Here is a 17,788-nt window from a genome sequence, read left to right on the forward strand (position 1 = left end):
ATGTTGTAGGGTCACCTATTAGTTAATGGGTGGAGGAAAATGTTTGCATAAGTTAGATAGCAATAGCTATCGAGGAGAGAGAGAAACCTGGCTTACTTCAAGGGACAGAACTGGGACCAATGGACAGTATTCTACAAGGAAGCAGGATTCAACCGATTAGAATAGGAGTAGGGTGCTTTTCTATTGATTCAAGCTTCATAAAAACTAAGTTTTCTGTATTGCAAATGTTTTAGAGGTTTTTTGTTTTGTTCTGTTTTTGTTTTTTTAAATCTTAGCTTGCGTTCCCCCAAAAGCAGAACCTGAGACAAAGGTTGATGTGAAGATAATTTGGGATGTGATTTTTGAGAGCGTGAGTGAGGAATGGGGGGATTAAACAAGGAAGGAGGGGGAGGCAATGCAGGGGTGTGTTATGAGCTGGGCAGTGCTCTGGGCCATTAGCATTCAGTGCCATGGAGCTTTCAGAGGAGCCTTATGAAATGCATCTCAGAGCTGTCTGCTTGCAGAACAAAAGGGGAAAGCATTTGTTCCATTGGCTCCCACCCCCATCAGACAAGGGTAGCCCCGCGGGTATTCGTGCCCCAGCATTTTGGGGTTGCACATGGATGAGTCCCAGGTGGGTTTCTGCAGGTACTCCATGCTGTATGTCAGGGAAGCTCCACAGTGCAGCCCTGGGTGGGTCTGTCCAGCTGCCTGGTGTGAGCTGGTGGTTGCAGCAGTGGTCTGAGTCAGGTTGGCCTGGGATACTTGGGAGTGTCAGGAAGGGTCCCAGTACAGGCCCCCCTTGCAGCATTACCAGATCTCTTGTGTTCTGATAAGCCCTGCCCTACCACATGGTCCTCCCAAAGGTTAAAAGTCTCTCTGTCAGGGATATTGATCAGTCTCAGTTTGTGATGACTTCCCACTGTTGTCTTAGTTTGCTTGGGCTGCCGGAACAGAGTGCCACAAACTGGATGGCTTCAGCAGCAGCGGTTCCTTGTTTCCAGGTTCTGGAGGCTGGAAGTGGAAGGTCTAGGTGTGGGCAGGGCTCTGTTCCCTCTGAAACCTGTAGGGGAAGATCCTTCCTCGCCTCTTCTGGCTTCCGGCTGCCCTGGGCGGTTCTTGGCCCTGGCAGCAGAATTCCAGTGTCTTTTTCCTCCTTCCTTGGTGTGCTCCTTGTATCCCTTCACATTTTCCCTCTGTGTGTGTCCGTCTTCCTGTCCAAGTTCCCCTTCTTACAGGGCCCTGGGCATATTGGACTAGCACCCACACTAATGATCTCATTTTGACTTGATTACCTTCCGGAGAGGCCCTGTTTCCAAATAAGGTCACATTCTGAGGTTCTGGGGATTAGGACTTCAACATACATTTCGTGGAGTGACACAATTCAACCCATTAAGAACTGTGCTATAGAAGAGGCCTTGCCTTCTAGTACTGATGGTGCCCAGTGCATGGAGACCTTCAACAACGAATTCTTTTAACAGATACTTACTGAGTGCCTTCTGTGTACCCAGCTCTATTCTAGGGTCAGGGGATACAGCAGTGAGCAAAATATCCCCCCCCAAGTCCCCATGGAGGTTGCTTTTTTATGGTGACTGATTTTCAGAAGTAGTTGGTCTTTTGTCTTGTTTTTATCACCCATTAGGAAGCAGGTGGGGGATTGCCTCCTTTCCAATAACAGAACAGGGTGCTTGGAGCAAATGAGTTTCTGGCCACAAAGGTGTATGACCGGCCGGGCAGCTGCCTAATGAGGACGCTGCAGAGGCGGTTTGGGACTGACTCCTAATGGTTAAGGTTCCCTTCTGATGCTGGGGACAAGGGGATGATTGCACAGAAGGATTTGTTCTAGACTCTGTCTGTTTTGTCAAGTACATAATACTTGACTTCTTTCTGTTTACCTTTCAGAGGAACAAACAAAATGTTTTCAAAGCTTTCTGCTTAGAAAAAAAGAGAAAAAGAAAGAAAGAAAGAAAGAAAGAAAGAAAGAAAGAAAGAAAAAGAAAGATTGATTCTAGTACTCTGTAGTCCTTTGAGAATGTTGTCCTGGAACCTCTGGCCCCTTTCCACAGGGGGATAACAAATATATTCATAGCTGGGCACTTGTGTGTAATTTTGAGGGGAAGAAACGGACACTGAATTAAAAAATCCTGAGACTTATAAGGCATTATCATCATTAGTAACAGAGACTTGCTTTGGAGAGTCCTTTTACTCATAAAATCATTGAATTGAATAGAACTGGAGAAAAAATATGCTTAGAGATGTTTTTGTTAACTTTTTATTGTAAGGTTACTTTTCCGATAGAAGTTTATCAGCATATAATTAATAAAGAATTATTGATTTTAGAGTTATCTATTTCAGAATTATCCTGTGCTAAACAATGGAAATTTCCTAAGTAACTGGCAGGTAATGAAAAAAAATTCAATTACTGACAGACTGTCATAGTTGAATCTAAAACCTAGGGGCAAAATACATCTATTCTATGTAGTTTCCATTTCTAGACCCTGGATTTCTAAATTCTTCCTTATAAAATTTTAAATTAATTTCTTTCTTTCTTTCTTTCTTTCTTTCTTTCTTTCTTTCTTTCTTTCTTTCTTTGGAAGATGGGACCCCCTAATTATTGATTTCTTTTTTTAAATAATCCCTTAATAGATTTGATTTTCACAATTATTAAAATTCCCCTTTTGGTGATCAGTAGGTGTAACTAAAGGAAAACAAAAGATTTGGCATTAGAATTAGTGGGCCATCTAAGACATGACGTTTAATGTCTTATTCATGGAAGGTACGTGGTAAATGTTTATGGAATTACATTCAGGCTTTGCAATACTTCCAACAGCTTTTAAAAGTGTCATAGTTACTGCTTCTGTGGCTATAGAAATTACTCAAATATTACGTGACGAAAAACTAATGTTAGTTTACTTAAAACAAAGCTGTGTGGCAGTGTGTTATAGCCACAGGAGCTTCTCTGCCAAATGTTAAGTAAATGCAATGAAAACATTTGTATAAACATTCTCATGCTGCAAAAGAACTAGGAATGCCAGATACCCCGCAGTAACTGGATGTTCAGAGACACCTGGGTTGTCAGTCTCACGACTGTATCCATGGGGTCTTGGTGATTACTCACCTTGGATGTAATTACTTACCTGGCGCACTGGGAGAAGCACTGTTTCTGTCTGAGCGTTTGTTCCATGTAGGACTTTGCTTGAAGTCATGATTTAAATGAGTCCTTTTCTTTGATATATACAGTATTGTGCTACTTTCTCCAGAAAGATGGAATCAATACTGTTGACTATAATGGAGGTTTGCATTTTTCTAATTTCTTATTTAGGCTGATCTGAGCAAAGATGTTCAAATTTCCATTTATTTTAAACAAGATGGAGTTCTTGCTATGCAGAAGGAATATTTTTAGCTTAGTAATTTACTTAGAAACTGCCTTATTCAATATTTGATGTTAAATTTGAACTAAAACACATAGCATCATATGACATGATTCTTACATTAACATTTCGTTGGATTGGAAACAGAATCAACACATTAGTCATCTTAATTCATTTAAGTTGGCTTTCCCCAGAATTCTGGAATCCAAAAACAACACATTTGTCAATTTTACACACAAAGGGAGAGGCAGGATGTAGTTTATAGTTAAATATCCAGCACTGCAGTGAGAAGCCAATGCAGTTATAGTAAGTTGAATTTGAATGAAATTCAGAGTGAAGCAGTATAATAAGATTTTGATGCAAATTGAATACTTAAAAATTTTGTTTTATATATGCCTTAATGAGATTCTCTTTAACAGATACTTTCACAGAATCTTGTAAACTACCTAAAATTTTCTGTGATTGTTACTCACATGAGTTCTAAAAAATTTATAGGTTAAGGTCGCCTTCATGTCCTTCCATGCTTTGTTCTTGTTTGGCTTCAGGTCAGCTTAGAGTTGAATGTTAAAAGTGCATTGTGTCTTCCAGGGATCAGCAAACTATGGCGCATGGATCAAATCCAGCCCTCCCTTGCCTATTTTTGAAAATAAAGTTTTATTGGAACACAGTGATGCCCACCCATTTACATACTATCTATGGTTGCTTTCATGTTATTTTAATCTAACAGAATTGAGTAGTTGTGACAAAGACCATATGGTCTGCAAAGTCCAAAATATTGACTATTGGGTCCTTCACAGAAAAATTTTGCAAACCACGGGTTTATTCTATTAACACATGTTTCTCGTATAAGGATTCCTGTGGCAAAATTTAAGAGCTTTGTTGTGAAAACAAAGTTCATCTCTCCTAAAACCTTGGTATGCTTTTTCTCATTTAATAAGGAGGGCATTATAAAGTATTCTGTTTCCTTTCTTTACCTTGGTTGCCAGGAAGCTCAGAGCTAACATTTGAATACTCACATAAGTAACCAGCTTACTCTACATTCCTGGTAAATCAGGTTTTTTTTCTTTCTTAATGTGGACATACACATTCACTTAAAAAAATCAACTTTTTGAAGTAGGAGTTTCACATAACAAAGCTCATTTGTTTTAATTGTACATATGATTTTTGACAAATGTGTACACTCAGGTAACCTACCACCCAGTTAAGATAGATTTACATCTCCACAGAAATATTTCTTTTGCTTCTTTGCCCCAGGCAATTTGTTTTTCCACCCTCTCCCCACCCCTTGACCCTGGCAACCATTGATGTTCATGTTATTTTAAGTTCCTGTGTTGTATGTGGGTGTTTATAATATACTGTTCTAAATACTTTTTTTGGAAAGAATTGGGGGCACCAGTGATTAATTGTTGAGTAGATACTAGAGACAGTAAGAATCCTTTATTCTATTTAGTCTCCTGTACAGATTTTCAGATTTTTATAGAAAAATTTGAGATACAAATCAAATTATTGGTGTTTTAGCTAATGTTGTATCAATAATAAGCCTAATATTGAGAGCTTGTGACTTGCCAAAAACTCTGCATAGCTATCTCATTTGACATTCCTGGAACCCTGAAGGAGTACCTTTAATATTCCCCTTTTACAGATGAAGAAACTGCGGTTCATTGAAATGAAGTACATTAATTTTCTGGGGCTGCTGTAACAAAGTACCACAGACCAGGGTTGGTACTAGTACCAACAGAAATTTACTGCCTCACAGTTCTGGAGGCTAGGAGTCCAAAATCAATGTGTCGGCAGTGTTGGCTCCTTCTGAGGTCTGGGAGGGAAGGGTCTGTTCCAGGCCTCTCCTAGGCTTGTATATGGTCCTCTTCATGCTCACATGGTGTTCTCCTTGTATGTGTGCTGAGCCCACAGTTTTACCAGTCACACTGGATTAGGGCCCACCCTAATGACCCCACTTTAACTCGATTACCTCTGTAAAAACCCTATGTCCAAATAAGGTCAAATTTGAGATACTGAAGCTTAGGACTTCAACATGTGAATTTTGAGGTGGGGTGGGGGGACAAAATTCAACCCAGAACATACAGCATCATTCTCAAGGTTCAAAGGTTACAAGAAAGTGGCAGAGGCAGGATCCTGACTCCAGTCTGTTTGACTCCAAAGAGTAACTGTGATGGGATGGTGGTAAGAAGAAGAGGTGTATAAATGATTTTCTGCTGTGAGATTCGGTGGGGGAGACCCACGTTCAGAGGAGAAGTGGACTGGCTTTGCCATAGAGGAAGCTGCAAGGGGCTTTAGAGGCATCAGGCCCTAGGGTCCAGGCTTCACCCTCCCACTTTACTAGCTGTTTGACCTTGGCTCTTCTGAGCCTCAGTTTTCTCATCTGTACAATAGGAATAGTAACATCATGCATCTGTGGCATTGAGAGTTAAATGGGACCGCCATGTCAAAGTAGTGTATGTGGGAAGCATAGACAGTGCCTGTTGTTCGAGAAAATGGGTTCTGGACATTAACAAAACCAGAGTTTCTTAACCTTGAACAAAATCTGAGTGTCCGGAAGGGCTCATTAGAACACAGATCACTGAGCCCAACACCGATCCAGCTCACTGCTTCAGCAGGTGTGGGGCGGGCCTGAGAATGTGCTTTTCTGAGTTCCCAGGTGATGGTGCTGCAGGTACCACTCTTTGAGGAGCAAGGACTTCGATCTCTTTTTTGTTCATAGATAGGTTTTCCAGTGTTCTTGAGAGAAACCCCAAAGAGAAGTTAGGTTTCTGACCAACAAAAATCTCATCTACTCCACCTCACTTACTTGTCTCTTTAGGGATGACATAAATTCTTTGATCTTACTTCCCAGTGGTTGAGGCCAGGAAGCTTAGGATCCATTGCCTTTTTCCTTTTCGAACCAGCTGATCTGGTTAAAAGCACCAGTGTATCAGTCCACCCTGGTTGCTGTAACAAAATATCCCAGACTGGGTGATTGATTGACAGCAATGTATTTCTTATGACTCTGGAGGCTGGATGTCCGAGACCCAGGTGTTGGCAGGGTTGGTTTCTCCCGAGGGCTCTCTGCTTGCCTTGCAGATGCCTCCTTCTTGCTGTGTCCGCACATCGTCTTTCCTCAGTGTGCACACATCTCTATAAGAGCCCCAGTCCTGTTGGATCAGAGCCCACCCTTATGACCTCATCTAACCTTAATCACTTCTAAGAGGCCCTGTCTCTGGTATGGTCACATCAGGGCTTAGGGCTCAAGATAGGAATTTTAAGTGGACACAGTTCAGGCCATAACAACCAGTAAGGCTCCTGATTTGTTTTTCCTCTAAGAAATTCTTTGATTTCTGTTTGTTTCCTGTTCTCTTTCTGTCTCAAAGCACTGAAGAAAATCTAGTACACCTTGTCTTAATAGAGCCTCTAAAACATTGCATGCTTGAGGGGCAGACTGCATGTTTGAGCCAAATAAAAAATCTCGTGGCACATGCTTCCTCCAGCTATCTATCCTAGGAAGGCAAATCTCCATTGGAATCTTTTGTGGCTGCTGCCCGGTTACACGGGCTCCCAAGGCTGGGAACCTAGACCCCTCGAGGCGCTCAGTTTGCACAGAAGCTCTGTGCAAGCCGGAGTCCTCTGTTACGGCCTGCATGTCTTAACTCAGAGCATTCTCTCTCCTTTTTTGAAATGGAGTTAGGCCTAATCCCTAATCATGCATATTACCTATGTGGGGGCTCCTACTGGGACTCTTGGCCCAGAGGCAGCAGTGGCAAGAGGGGAGCCAAACACAAATTTTCAGCTAGCTGCATCTCCAGGAGTCAGGCAGAATCAGCCTTAGCTGGAAGGCGTCCTGTGCATCTCTCACATTCCTGCCAAGCAGGTGCCTGATCACAGCTGATGGTTAGATTACACATTTACTGAGAGGTATAGATCTTAAAATTGGTGTGTTTTACCAATCCCTCATCATGGTATTCCGAAACAGAGTGTTATCAAACTAAAAACTCCTTCCCCTTTTCCCCTTGTGAGTGAGACTGATTTTGTTGAAGCAGATTTCAGCTTAAAAGGTGACATAGAAATGGAGAATTTCTTATACAAATTGTACGTCCCTTGGGAACCCAGGCACTGTAATCACTGAGTGTGTTATCAAAAAGCTAAGTGTGAAACTAGTAATGATTCTTTGTGCTTTGTTGTGTGCAGCCTGGCTTGTGGAAGGAAGTGAGGAGTTCTGTGTGCTTCCTCTTCTGAAAGCCAGTGTTGCCCGTACCTTTCACACAGGACGGCTGTGGACCGTTTGACGATTGCAAGAGGAGTCACCAAAAGTAGCAACTTATTTAAAAAAAATTTTTTTTATCAAATCGATAGGGGATAGTATCAGCATTTGTGTCTCCAAAAAGCAGGGAAACAATACACACACACACACACACACACACAGCCAGGCTCCTGTTAGATTTTATAAAAAATAAAAAAGCAATTATATTAAAGATTATAGGATGGTCTGGGTTACATAGATTACCAGAGGTACTTTTACCTTAATGACTACAAGGTAAGGATTATCCTTTAATTAGGTGTTTTTGCATTAAATTCAGCCTGCTCGAAAGTGCAGTACACTTTGTCTCCTTATTGTACGTTTTGAGCAAATGTCTCATTTTAATAATTGCTCCCTAACCCATCACAGTAGAATCCAGTGACTGGTTTTGTCCCCGCACGAGGAGGAGTTGGCAGCGTCTGACTCTGGCACAGGCCGTGGTGGACCCAGAGAGCAGAGCTAGCAGGCCTGTCTCCCGCCGCAGCTGAGCTTCAACAATGGAACCTCAGTCGTACTTCCCAGAAGTTGCATCTTAAAAAGTTATAAGCGGTGGAGAGTGAAAGTTAATTCGGACACTTCTAAAGTGAGCCTCAAAAAAGTGCTGAATTTTCCCAGCGTGGTGTTCTGAGAACCTCCACATGACTTGGGGAGCATAAAAAATTTAATCTTTTCAAAGAGGTGAAGTAATATGCCACTTTTTAGAAGGTGGGAGCCAAGGTCGATCTGTAAAAAAAAAAGAAAAAAGTACGGGGTGGGGGCGCTTGAATTAGAAAAGCTTACCCTGAAGATGGAGGCTGGAGGAGGCTTTTCATTTCTGGAAGCTCTTAATGGAATGGAGAAGGTTTTTTGTTTTTTTTTCCTTTTCTTTCTTTCCTTTTTCTTTCTTTCTTTCTTTTTTTTTTTTTTTTTCTTTTTTTCAAACAGTCCCTTCCTAGCCACTTCTAAATTGACAGGAGTGGAAAATGCCTTGGGAGATAGGCTGGTCCTTGCCCCATTGGTTGTGGAGAAAGTAAAAGAAAGGGGTCTTTTTCTGGACAAGTGCGGTGTGGGACCCCAGTGGCCTCCCTGTTTGCATCGTAAAGAAGCCTGTCTTGAGCAGACTGCAGAGTGACTGAGGCCTTGGTCTTGAAAGGAAATCCTGGCCCAGCTGCGAAAACAATGAACTGCTCAGTAACATAATCCCGCGTGCTTGCAGATTCAGGGGTGGGTTCTCTTCTCTTGAAGTGGCTATAAATTAATCCATCAAAGTGAAAACGGCCCAACTTCAGGGTAAACCTTTCCACTTGCAAACAGCAGAGACATGTTGGTTCTCTTAGTAATACTGCTGTGCATGTTGAGTTAAAGAGGTGATACCATGGGAGTGAGTGTGTGTGTGTGTGTGTGTGTGTGTGTGTATGTTTTTGTGTTTAGTTATAAAAAATGTTTTGCCCTCTGAAGAGCATAAACATGGGCAAAATCGCACGTCCTGGGTTTGAGATTCTAGAACTGCCGTGTTCTTCTCTGTACTAGTGCCAGCTGTATGTCCTAGAGAGCCTTGAAAAGCCATACAGATTTCTACGTCCAATAAGCTGGATTTAAGAATTTTTTTTTTTTTTTTTTTTTTTTTTTTTTTTTACTGCGAAGCCTTTGTTTTTTTGTTTCTTCTGTTTTGTCCTTTTTAAATTTATCTTCCTAAGGATCTGGCCTGCGTTTTTAAAAGTACCATGTATGCTTTGTTAAAAAGTTGGGTCTGGCATCACTTTCTTCTTGAGTCGACGGGGTGGTCTTCTTTGTCTTTGGCCTTCATAGGGTCTACTCTCTAAACTTTGGCACTGGGGCCTTTCAGAAATGAAAGAAGAAACTCAGGCATGACTTGTAACGGCTAGGGTGTTAAGACTGTCCCTTGTAAAAGGACTCACTGGTTGAAAGTGTAGAGGCAGGGTTCAATTAAGTCCGTACTTGTACGTTGTTGACCTTGGAGAATGTGGAGAGAAACGTTATTTCTGCGGATTAGTGATCCCGTCTGGTAGGCCTTACACAGAGAACTGTTTGTGAAAGCAAAGGATGGTGTTAATTCTGAGCCCTGTGATGAAATATTAAATAAGAGAGAAAGTAATTTGATAATGCATCACAGTTTGGGGACAGATTCCATTAAGTACGTACGTTTATATAATCAAGTAGCTGAAGAGGCCTAGGTCCTTTGCCTTGACAAGATGACACAGAAAAGAAATGGGCGTTGTTGCTAGGCTGTTGGCACTGAAGCCAGTGGCTGGGGACCATTTCTCTCTTTCAGAGGGATGACAGCTTAGTAAGGTTTGGCTTAAATCACACAAATGTCGAAAATGTAAACACAGGTCCTAAGAGACACAAAGAATACGTAGCAAATTCTATCAGTCGGCGGAACAAGACACAGTACAGTCAGCAGACAGTTGGGCAGGTGAGTGGTGTTCCCGGTTGGGTTTTTCCTGCCCTCAAGGGGCTCGTGCAGGTGTGTGGCTTTGAACTCACCTGCCCTGGACTCAGGCCACCACACCTCCTGTTTCTTACAAAACCTCCTGTTTTGCCCTTTGATCTTGTGAGTGCCAGAACCTCTGGGCCTCTTGGTATTCTCAGCAATGCGATGGTGCCAGTGACACGTCGTAGTGGTGCTGTGAAGAGCCCCTTGGAATTACATCATGTATTTCCTGAAGCCCCTGGCAGGGCGCCCAGCATGTAGTGGCGCTTCCACGTCCTCCTCGCCTTCTTTGGTCCTTCTCTAAAAACCAGGGTGCTCAGAAAATACAGTAGGCATATTCTCTTTCCTTTCTCGCTTGCCTTGCTCTCTCTCTCTCTCTTAAAATTGGTAAAGGCCTGTAAATAATCAGTTAGGTACATTCCATCATTCACATGTAGTGTGTTACTCTTACAGGTATATACGCGTGAGTTAAAAATGGAAATAGCATCCGTGTGGGCAAACGCAAATGAGTCCTCCCAGCCCTGGCTGATAGCTCACGTGCCCAGGGGGTCGGTGTCAGCACGTATGTAGACACACACCTCCCCTCCCTTCGTGTGTCAAGGGGATCACCCATGCATGCTGTTCTGCATGTTGATTTTTTTCTTCATAATACAACAGGAGATGTTTCTGTGTTTCTCCATCTTGTTTGACCTGGTTCTGTTTGACTACTGCACAGCACTTTGTTCCGAGCACACCGTGTCATTCGCTTAACATAACTGATGGACGTCCCTGCTCCCCCCACCATTAATATATGTGGTTGCCTGGTTCCTCCACACCCTGACCTGCAGGGACCCTGCTCAATCGAGTTGCCCTTACAAGGTCTGTCTTCACTGGGGCTGCCTAGGACCATGTTGACTGTAATCTCTTTGGGCACTTTTCTCTCTGATTCCTAGCACACGGGAATCAGATGCTTTGTCAGTGGCAGGTGGGATGAGAGCTTATGTAGCCAGCCCTGCGGCAGCACAGGTAAGCAGCCTGGGTTCCGTCTTGCCTCTTGAGAGGTCCCAGGTGGTCACTCGGAGTTGATTGTATAGTTTTAGAAAGGTTCCGGCCTCAGCATTATCCTGCCCCAAACACTTAAATGCAGCCTGGCTATATAGCAAAAAGATACCCTTCATGAACCGGCCGTTTCCTGCCTCCGTATCCCCATCTCTCGAATTGGTGTCTTTCTTTGGTCAGTATTTATATCTGAGGCCTGTTTATGTTGTGAGGGGTGTTTAGGAGGCTCTGTGGGACTTGTTGTCAGGTGTGTATAACACACACGTTTAAAAACAGGGGTGGTTATGACTTACTTTCCTCTGGAGAGGCCTGACTGTCTTGTCATTATTTATAAAGAGCTGGCAGTCGCAGTGAGGACGGAGCAAGTGTGATTTCTGACTCTTTGGAACTCAGAACGACAGAATTGAAACGGCGTGGGAGGGAAACGTGATCGTTGAGGTTCAGGCAGCCACAGAAAGAGTGGCGTGGGTTATCTGGTCCCTGCACTTGGGGCGTTCTTTCAGCGGTGGCCAACGTGTATCCTCGAACTTCATCCGAGATGCCCTCAGAGCGTTCGATTGCAGTGTCCTGGTTAACACCAAGTCACCATAACTTCATTTACATGAATCAGATGGGTGTGGGAAGTATGGTCCTTGTATTTACAGGGAGATTGTGGGAGATGCTGAAAGCAGTGTTTTATTAACACGAAAATTGTCCCCAAATTTGAATTTTCCCCAAATCTAACTCAGGATGAAGGCTTCTCTTCTTGTTCTGTACCTGACAGTAGAGCTCCAGGTAGGGAGAGTTGGCTGGTGCTGGAATGTTCTGCAACTTGTTGATTCGTTCCTCAGGGTTGCTTTAGTGGTGTGTTGGGGTGGGGATGGGGAGGTGGGGATGGGGAGGTGGGGATCACCATCTTCCTGGCCTTTTAATTGTGTGCAGTTACAAGTAACATTTGTCTCCAGTGTTTTTCAATTATAAATTAATAATAACAACCCATTAGAAATTACGGGTGTTGTAAGCCCCAACTCCTTTGGGCATCTTAATAAAAATGATAATTAAAACCATAATTTACAGTAAATGGGGACACTGCCCAAGTAAATCCACAGTATGGAGAAAATTAAAAAACTCAAACCAGAAGGAGCCTTCCTAGCACCAGGGAAAGAACTGGCCTTGTTCTTAGCTCCTACTTGATTGGGAGCTTTGTGGGGACTGGGTTCCCACCCTGCTGTCCTTTGTGCCTAAGAAATCTGTGACTCTGTCCCCACCTATCTGTCCTGCCAGTGAGTCTCACTGGGTGTGCTCACCTGCTCCGTCTACCCCCTCCACCACCACACACAAACCCGGTCCTGCTTTGTAGTCACTGCTTCTTGTGTGCCAGACTCGTGTCTTTGGAGACTTGGGGTGCCCCCTCAGACTTAGACTAAGGCCGTCATCAGGCTTTGGAGAGGTTTGCTTCCCAAATTATTTTCTCACTTTTCCCTTATCTGTTCAGCCTCAGAGGTACCTCATCCCCTCCTGGCTGGTCACAAGGCCTCAGTGTCTTCAGCTCAGCCACAAGGTATCTTAAATGGATGGAATAGTAATTATTATTGTAACTATTTAATATGTGTAACTGTGTAATATGTAATTATGTATATAGTATTGATGGTTGTTATTGTTATTCCCATTGCTGCTCCCTGCTGTCTGCCAGGGTCCCAGTTTCTGCTTGCTGGACAGGTGTTCATCTCCCTTCCGGTTCCCTATTCTTCCTTCACACGGGGCCCCTTGCCAAGCCACGATCTTGTCTTGCCGTGCACCCAGGCTTTCTTTTTTTATGTCCTCTGGTTGCAGCATAGATCTCACCCACAGTTTCTGCTACCGCTCAGTGGCATTTGGGAAATGCCAAGAAGGTGGGTCATGAAACGTGCACCACAGATAGCCTAATTCCTGTGGGTCCCCAAGTTGTCACCCTGCGTTTCCTGGTGCAGGGCCGAGCGCTGCTCCCAGGCCTTCCAGGGGGTAGCTGGTGTCCTGATCTTCTCATGTTGGACAGAGTGGGCTTGACAGGGTTTCAGTCAAATCTTGAGCAGGTCAGCGTGACACGTTCTTTGAGGTGCGACAGTCCAGATGTGAAAATTCTGATTATGGCAGTTTTGTGGCAAGGCTGGAGCATTGTCTCTAGCGTGAATCTCACCTGTATAAAGTGTGTCTGAGCATCAGATGCCCGCAGTGGTCTGGCAGGTGAAGTCGGCAGCATGGGTGGTGACCATGGCCAACAGGAGGGCATAGACCCTGTCTCTAGCCTGTGGTGGCAGTGGGAGGGGCACCCAGTGTGGCCCACTTATAAGCTTTTTCAGAGATGTTGGACATCTGCCCTCAGATATGTAATTTTTTGGGTTTTTAATGCTGGTAACTAATTCATATTAGGAAAGAAGGGAGGAAGAGACTGGGAAGTGGAAAAGGGGAGGAAGGAAAGGAAGGGAGAAGAGGAGGGAGGGAAACAGTGTTTGAGCTAAACAAAACAGGCCACAGGTTTGTATTATCCTGTGATCACCAGTCTGTAACCTCTGTTCTTGAGAATGAAAACTCGTGTGAGAAAAGCAGGTATTTGATATTTTTTTGGGGGGGGATATGTTTTCCCTTTTATGGTACTTTAATGTTTGTATGCAAAGCTTAAAACCCCCCAGCAAGATATTAAACCTTTGTGGCCACTTAATCTTCCCGATTGGATCAGATGTAACAAGTGCTAGAAAGCAGATGCTGCCTGTTGTTTTAAAATGCCTTCTTTTATTTTCTTTATATTATTAGCTTTAAATATTCTTCTGAACGCACTTGCCACCTCCGTGCAGTTAAGCCAGTTCAATTTAAACATTGTCATAAAGTTAATTTTTTATAAGATGAATCAGGTTATTAAATTTAGTAAACCATTGCCTTCATTATTTTGCACAAACTTTGGCGCTGTGCAGAATTGGCTCAGCACTACTACATTTAGCTAATTAAACTGGTCATCAGCTGCGGTATTAGTAGCGTGAGGGATGCTATTCTCATGAGCTTTTCCAAGACTTTAGCAGTAGGTAGCATTATTAAACATTTTTTTTCTTTTCTTTTTCTTTCTTTCTTTTTTTTTTTCTTCATAAAACTCCATACTCTAGAGGTACGGTTTACTATGAGAGTGTTATTGTCCTTCCTGTTACACCGTCATCTTTCAAAATAACCATGCTTTGGTTTTGGCTCCAAAGGCACTTGTAAAGGATGAGAAAATGGAGCTGTCTCTCACAGCTTTTAAAAGGAGACATGCAGCATGTAATGCATTGCTCAGATAAGGGAAGACGTAAGAGCCAGTGGGTCATTTTACGCAAGGCGGGTAGATGGCTGAGCCTTAACCACAGGCAGGGATTCCATGAAACAGAGAGGGTGCAAACTGGTGGCCGCAGCCTGTTGCTGTCATCACGTTGGGTGCGCTCCTTTCCGTAATAAAAAGTCCTTTGCCATAGGTCATTTTGTCAACTGAGATATCGTGACTTAAGCAGGTTTGTTTGGGAAAATAAATTTTGAGAGGAAATGGGCATGCTCTTTCCCCACAGATTTCAGGTAGTGTCATTCAAAACTGCAGTGAGCCCCGTTTTTGCAGGATCTTAATATTTGTTTGTTTTAAAAAAGGGAGTCAGAGGGCCATCAATGTTGTTTGAAACAACTAGGATTGTTTTGCAATAGTCCAGAATTGTAGCCTATTAACAACCTGTAAGAACCATTTGTTCCTTTGGCAGATATTTGTTAAATCCTACTGTGGGGAAAGAGCATGCCCGTTTCCTATCAAAATTTATTTTCCCAAACAAACCTGCTTAAGTCACGATATCTCAGTTGACAAAATGACTTATGGCAAAGGGCTTTTTATTATGGAAAGGAGCGTGCCCAACGTGATGACAGCAACAGGCTGCGGCCACCAGTTTGCACCCTCTCTGTTTCACGGAATCCCTGCCTGTGGTTACGGCTCAGCCATCTACCCGCCTCGTGTGAAATGACCCTCTGGCTCTTACATCTTCCCTTACCAGATATTTGTTGAATCCGACTGGGTGTTAGTCCCATGGGATACAGGGATCAAAAAGGCACAGATTCTCAGGAGTTTACAGATAAACTGGTAAATGTGATAAATGGAGCCCTGGGTTCGGCCTGGCCCTGTGCTGTCTCAGTGCCCTTTCAGGCCCTTAAAAAGATGGTTGCTAATGAATGACCAGCATTGTGTCTACCATCTTCCCCAACTTTTTTTTTTTTTTAATACCCGCTGATGAAAATGTGATGAAAAATATTCCTGATAATTGCTCCGACTTGGACATTTCACAGGGATGCAGAGTCCACCATCTCAACAAGATCTTCTGGGAGTGCAGGTGAAGTCATTTTTGGCCACTTCACGTTCCCTCCATACGGCTGTCAGCATTTCCTTAGTCTGATTGATGTAGCGCATCAGTCAGCAAGATTTCGTCCTGTGCCTGCCCCCATCTGGTTTTGGAACAGCTGGGCTACAAAACCTGCTGTTTTACTTCTTTCTCTTTTCCCAAATGATGCAGGTACCTTTTGCCACTGGTGGTAAGTGGTGTAATTGGCATCATGGGTCAAAATTAGTAAATTTCAGGTTATTGTCTTGCCTCAATGGCTAGAAGATACAGCTTCAACCAGCTTTTACTACATACGTCAGGTTGCAAACTGATGTAGATGTTAAGTATTTCACATTTGAATTCCTTTGGGCATCGTGTTAGCATCAGATTCAAGTATAGGATGTTGTCCTTAGATAATGATAAGTGAATATCTTGGGATATAGAACTTGGCATAATCTGAAAAATAACTCAAGTTATCTCAACAGTGAAGTTTACAGTGTATTCTGGAGCCAGTATTTACACAAATGGAATGGTGGGTCTTGTAGCTAATTTCTTTAAATTTTGGTTGGTGTTAAAACCAGTCAGCTCTTGGGTTGCTGCTGGGAGCAGATCGAGGAGAGAATGTTAATTTTCAGTCATAACGAGTGTGCTGTATTTGATAGGTCATACAAATCACAGAGGAGACACAGGACTTTACACCAAAGATTTTAGAATGTGAATTAACACTTATTTTCCACCTACTATTGTTATTGGGCTCTTAGTTTACTCCTTACTCCTCATTTTAAGAAAAGATCTCTGAGTTTCTGATGGGTTAAAGGCATAGCCCTCAGCTTATAAATAGCTAGAGCTGGGGTCAACATGAGTACGTCAAACTCCTGAATTTGAGTTTCCCACTGCGCTGTGCTGGCTTCTCCCGAGGGCTAGTTTATATAAATAGACTGGCCTCCATGAAGATTAGATATGTGGAAGACATGAATGAATGAATTTTGCTGGACTCTTTCACATAGCAATCTCAGTAAGATAATGGTACTCTGACTTTTCATACATACAAACAGTATCTTGGAAACAGTCATCTGCTGTCATTTGACATGGCTTTGGCTGAACTGCATTGCTGCTCCCTCTAGTAGGATTGATTCGTTCGCTGCTGGGATGTACTCCGTGCGGTCTCCCACACAGCTTGCAAGACGTGCCTTAGAGCAGCGGTGTGGGGTTCAGGCTCTGGAATTAGACTTTTCAAGCGTTCTAGTTGTTCCACATCCTCGCTAACATTCGGTCTGGTCATTAAATTTTTTTAAAAAAAATTTTAGCCATTGTAGTAATAGGTATGTAGTAGTATCTCATTCTCTCTTTTTAATTTTTTTGTTATTTTTTTTTATTTCATTAGATCGTTACACTTCCCTAATAACTAAAGAGTTTGAGGCTTATAAAATAGTTTTTCTTTTTTTTCTATTATGTGGAAGAATTTGTGGAAGGTCTTTGTTTTTATTTTCTTAAATGTTTGGTAGCCTTTCTGTTCAAAACATGGATCCAGAGTGTTCGTTTCGAGGCTTTTCTTTAAATAAGTAGAGTTTTCCCTCGGTTGTACGTTGTTATTATCAACAGAGTAACTCTGCTATGTATTCCAAAGTTTGCAAGCTGTTATTGTTATCATTTAGATTTTTCCATAAACTTACCCTTTATGTTACTCTTTGTTCCTTTCTGCACCTCCAGAGGGTCGTTTTCCTCTGCTTGAAGAGCATCCTTGAATGTCTCCTCTAGTTCAGATCTGGCCATAGCTGGTGACATAGCCTCTCAGCTTTTCGTTTGTCTTGTTTGGTTTGTTTAAATGTTTGTCCACCTTTACTTTTGAAGAACACTTTCACTGGGAATGGCAGCACCACAGCCGGCTCCTCTTTCTTGGCTTTTCCGCTTCTCCAGGCCCTCAAATCCGCAGTCATGGTGCTCCTCTGATGCCTTTGAGGGTGTGTGTGTGCGTGTGTGGTGTTGAGTGCAGCTCTTCTCCTTGCTGTCAGTGGGAGGGTGGGTGGAAGAAGCCCCGGCTGCCGTTGTTGGACGCGTGTAGCACAGCGCAGAGCTTATTGTCCAGAACGTAATAAAATGTTGTATGTTTGTTTTCCTTTTCACGTCTCTTTTTTCTTATTAGACTGTGAACTTTTCGAGGGCAGTGGCCATATCTGAGTCTTTATATATCCTTATTCTTTACATTTAACACAGGATCTGCTCATTATTAGGCGGTTCTTACATATGGCAGACTGTGCTGTGAGCTCTCCTATGGTTTGTCCTACGCCTTGGGGACGGCTGTATTCCTGGACTAGGTTTTCTCAACTTCAACAGTGTTGACACT

General features: G+C 43.0%; 1 protein-coding gene across 2 annotated transcripts in view; it reads left to right on the plus strand.

Annotated features, from left to right (window-relative positions):
• WWOX (WW domain containing oxidoreductase) overlaps positions 1–17,788 on the plus strand; it is a 923,493-nt gene that overhangs the window by 30,231 nt on the left and 875,474 nt on the right. The window lies entirely within an intron of this gene.

The sequence above is a fragment of the Ursus maritimus genome, unplaced genomic scaffold (assembly GCF_017311325.1).
Source record: "Ursus maritimus isolate PB19 unplaced genomic scaffold, ASM1731132v1 scaffold_19, whole genome shotgun sequence".
Classification (NCBI taxonomy): Eukaryota; Metazoa; Chordata; class Mammalia; order Carnivora; family Ursidae; genus Ursus; species Ursus maritimus.